Source organism: Lacerta agilis, chromosome 14, assembly GCF_009819535.1.
Source record: "Lacerta agilis isolate rLacAgi1 chromosome 14, rLacAgi1.pri, whole genome shotgun sequence".
NCBI classification, from domain to species: Eukaryota; Metazoa; Chordata; class Lepidosauria; order Squamata; family Lacertidae; genus Lacerta; species Lacerta agilis.
Genome location: NC_046325.1, coordinates 38,595,463 through 38,600,577, shown reverse-complemented (window position 1 = coordinate 38,600,577; position 5,115 = coordinate 38,595,463).

Sequence of the window (5,115 nt, the reverse complement as noted above, 5' to 3'; positions counted from 1 at the left end):
GTATATAGATATTATTATTATTTATTCTGCCCATCTGAGTGGGCTACTCCAGTCACTCTGGGCAGCTTCCAATAAATTAAGACATCAAACATTTACAACTTCCATATACAGTGCTAGGGCTGCCTTCAGGAATCTTGTGTAGTCAGATAGTAGTTTATTTCCTTGACATCTGATGGGAAGGCATTCCACAGGGCAGGCGTGACTACCAAAAAGGCCCTCTGCCTGGTTCCCTGTAGCTTCACTTCTTGCAGTGAGGGAACTGCCAGAAGGCACTCAGCACTGGACCTCAGTGTCTGGGCTGAACGATGGGGGTGGAGACGCTCCTTCAGGTATACTGGGCCGAGGACCTTTAAAGGTCAGCACCAACCCTTTTAATTGTGCTTGGAAATGAACCAATGTAGGTCTTTCAGGACTGGTGTTATATGGTCCCGGGGGCTGCTTCCAGTCACCAATCTGGGAGCCACATTCAGGATTAGTTGTTTCTGAGTCACCTTCAAAGGTAGCTCCACGTAGAGCGCATTGCAGTAGTCCAAGCGGATTAAGGGTTTCAATGAGTTGTAACCAGTGTGTTTGCAAAAATTTAAAGCGGGGTGGGGGTGGGGGAGGAGCATATATTGGAGTTTCTAAAACTGGCCATATTTCATGTTGTGAAATACAGCAGAAAGTTTCTGCTTTCAACTGTGCAATTCCATCTGTGCTGCAGGGGGTGTGGGGAACAATGTAAGAAGGTTGACATTTGATGTTACTGTAGGGAAACTTTTTTTTTTTTTTTTGCAGAGTTTGCTGTGGCTTGAGATCTAATCTGCAACATTAACAGTGGGTTACACTGTAAGGCTATCATAAACCACTGTCTCTCAACCAAAGGGTTGGCAGGAGGTTGGGGGGGGGGGAATACTATCTCAGGTTAAGAATGGTTTACAACAGCCCAGCAATGTTGTTCTCTGTTAAAGCTGCAGATGGGAGTGAATGGATTGTATGCCCTGCAGAATTTACACTGGCTGGACTTTTTTCTTAAATGAAGTTTGAAAACGGTTTAAAAAATCCCCACAAAGTAAGACTGAAGTTAGAGAAAGCACCTCCTCCTCCTCTCTACTGCTACATTTTGTTGTAGTGTGGACATCCTGGTGATCCACTGCAGCTGGATTTCTCTAGATTTCTCTGGGTAGCTCTCACTGCCATCGCTGTGGAGATTTAAAAATGGCTTCTAAAAGAAAACATGGGAATTATCTACCCAGACATTGAGGTGTGCTATGATGCTCCAGAGACCTGGTACCCCCAGCCAACAGGCTAAGCACACTGGGGAGTTGGGATGGATGGAGGGATAGCTGCCATTTATTGCTCATTCCCTAATTATACAATCATAAAACACAGCATGCAAACAGTCATTAAAGGGGGGGGGAATCACCCTCAAAATGGGCATGAAACCTGCCCTGAGCTGTTCAGAAATGACATTGACTCAGAATTCCTTTATAGCATTTCCCCTTTTTAAATTATTTGCAAAGTAAACTGCAATCTCTTAGTCCTCCAACACTGCACCCACTTAAAAGTTTCAGAAAACACCAAGCTTCACAAAGGCACAGAACTGCTTGCAATAATAGCCAGATCTGTAGGGGTTGTTGTTCAGTCGTGTCCGACTCTTCGTGACCCCATGGACCAGAGCACGCCAGGCACGCCTATCCTTCACTGCCTCTCGCAGTTTGGCCAAACTCATGTTAGTAGCTTCGAGAACACTGTCCAACCATCTAATCCTCTGTCGTCCCCTTCTCCTTGTGCCCTCCATCTTTCCCAACATCAGGGTCTTTTCCAGGGAGTCTTCTCTTCTCATGAGGTGGCCAAAGTACTGGAGCCTCAACTTCAGGATCTGTCCTTCTAGTGAGCACTCAGGGCTGATTTCTTTGAGAATGGATAGGTTTGATCTTCTTGCAGTCCATGGGACTCTCAAGAGTCTCCTCTGGCACCATAATTCAAAAGCATCAATTCTTCGGCGATCAGCCTTCTTTATGGTCCAGCTCTCACTTCCGTACATTACTACTGGGAAAACCATAGCTTTAACTATACGGACCTTTGTCGGCAAGGTGATGTCTTTGCTTTTTAAGATGCTGTCTAGGTTTGTCATTGCTTTTCTCCCAAGAAGCAGGCGTCTTCTAATTTCGTGACTGCTGTCACCATCTGCAGTGATCATGGAACCCAAGAAAGTGAAATCTCTCACTGCCTCCATTTCTTCCCCTTCTATTTGCCAGGAGGTGATGGGACCAGTGGCCATGATCTTAGTTTTTTTTATGTTGAGCTTCAGACCATATTTTGCGCTCTCCTCTTTCTGTAGGGGTAAAGAGCCTAAACTAAGCAAAATGGAAATTCAGTTGGAACTCTCTCATCCATGCCTACTTCCTAATTTTTAACATTATCCCATGGATTTTACTGTTTAGCCACTTTAGGGCTAAACCCTCAGGTGGAACGGAAAGGTGCTAAATCCTAACATAATAATTAAAAAATGCAGTACAGTCTGGGACTGGGCAGTTTACTGATGCTCTTTCTGCCCTCTCAAAATAATAATAAGCTATAGCCAACTCAGCTAAGCTAGGTACCAGCTGAGACTCCTGCAGGAGTAGGGGATCCATGAGATGGCTTGCTCCACCATAGTACATTACAATAAAATAAAATGCAAATCGCCAACGCGCAGAACATTAGCAGGGGTTAGGGAGAAGAAGGCTGTTAGTCCAGAATACCACCGATAACTCTTGTTAAGGGTGCAGGTTGATGTGAAAAACCTCTCCATGCTAACGGGAACACGCTGCTGATGTAGCCCGACTACAGTACAGGAATGTGAGTGAATGTGAGTCTTCACGCGCCCTCTAGTGGCTCTGCAGTTGCACGCCCACCTATTGACTTTAAATGGCGACTTCAGAAGTTCTTTGTTAAAAGCAAGGGGAGGAAAAGAACAGGAAACGGGAGCAAAAAATTAGTTTGCCCCCCCCCCCAAAAAAAAACTGCTATGAATATATTTGAAGATCTGCGGAGCAGCGGAACCCCAGGGATGGGAATCGCCTTCCAATGCTCGCTTGAAAATGAATTAGGGAAAGGGTGTTTCATTAATCTGAATTCTTGCGCGAGGACCCAGAGCTCTTCCCTACAAGCAATACTTTTGAAACGGCGGATTATTCAGTCGGTACTGTATTAAAGAAGCGAAACAAAACTTACAAAAATAATACATAGCATACTTGCCAGTGCCATGCAGCTGGTTATAACGCCTGTACATGATAGAACATGAATTACACCATTGGTAACAATGCATTGCAAACAGGATGTAGGATTAAACAAACCCTTGGGAAGACCTTGTTGTTTAGTCGTGTCCGACTCTTCGTGACCCCATGGACCAGAGCACGCCAGGCACTCCTTGGGAAGACCTAGTGTGGCCCAGTCTTTTTATGATCCTAATGACCTTTATGATCCTAAAGCCTAATTTATTTATACGTGTTGCACGGCAGTAGTGCAGCCGTTGTGCATATGCACAAACAAGGCAGGCGCACGGCGCCGCACACTAAGCAATCGGCACGCTCTCAGAAGCACTCTTTCTTCGTTACCACTTCCGGGGCTGAGCCCCGGCGTGGAAAACCAGAAGTTCCGGCTAGCCTGAGCCGGTGTTCAGCCTGCAAAAATGAAATAAAAAATATATTTTAAAAAACCAACAACCTTCCTTTCCCTGCTTCGTCACATGCGCAACAAAGCGCATTTGAACTGCCGGGGTCATGTGCGCATCTTGCAAATTGACTTAAGCAACAGATCATATGACTGCGCATGGGGCCGGGGGGGGCAATGCCCGCGATAGCAAAGCAACCAACCAAAAAGGGGGAAAGGAAGGGAAAGCGGCTCGGCCAATTCCATGGAGAGCCTGAGGCGTGGCCTTGCACCCGGGGTTTTGCTTTTCGGGCTGGAAGGAACCGGCTAGCGAAGGTCCAGTCTTATTGCGGGGCGAAGCTGGTGCAAAGGGTGAGTTGATTTGGGCAGCCCCGGTGTCTTGGGGGATCCTGCTGCAACAGCAGAAGGGTTCCCACCCCAGGGTTATTATCAGCTGCGCATGCAAGAGGTTGGGGAATGAATATACAGGAAGGGAGAGCTGGCTGTTTCAGCCTTGCTTCCTGAGAGTAGTCAGGCTGACTCCTGTTGAAGACGGAATACTAGGCTCAGTGCAAGCTTTGGTCTGATCTCGAACAGCGGAACTCCTTTGCGTTTCTTACATCGTTGTCCTCTCTCTCTTTCCCCCTTTCCTTCCACCTCCCCCCAGATTAATTGGAAACTGAGCATTTCTCTCTGTCGTGCGCCTTCTTCCTCGCCTTGCAGGATATGTTGCAGAGAAGCTCACCAGGTGCCCTCATTACATATCTTTAGACTCCAGGAAGAAACATTCCTCTTGTCCCAGGACTTTGGCTAATTAAAGAGTCTATGGGCTCTTTAATTAATTTAAACTGGGGGTGTGGGTGGTGGAATTAGGCTTGGTCTGTTACTAAGTTACCGTATGTATTTTTGTGTTTTTCTATTGTAAACGACCGTGATCCTCGGGTGATGAGCAGTATAGAAATGTAATAAACAATAAAAAACACAGTATTTGACCCTGGGATCTAGCTTCGGTGCCAAGTGCTGTTGAATGGCTTTAAAAACCAGGGGTCAGCCCCAGAGGATGTTTTTTTCTGCTAAATAAATAACAGCAGCAATCATTCTGAGCTGTGCCAGGTGCGGCTGCTTGCTACTCCTGATTCTTATACTCAAAGTGGTTAAAAACAGCTGCACTGTGCTCTGTATAGCTGGGGTAGAGTGGCCTTTTCTGTGCAGCGGTTGGAAGAGTTCTGTGGTGCACAAACCCCTGCACATTAATTCTACATTACAGGGGGTTGGACTAGATGACCCTCGGGGAGCCCTTCCTTCTCTACAATTCTGTGATTCTACATAGGTTGACCTCAAAACCTACGCCCTGAAGGTCGCTGTCCTGTCTCTGTTTATGGCTTCCTGTAGTTATTGTACAAGAGACTATGTTGCACTTCCTTTTCTCAACTCAGTTTTTACTTCCTCCCAAACTTGAATCCAAAAATCAGTGTGTGTCCTCTCTTCTGGTTGAAGTCA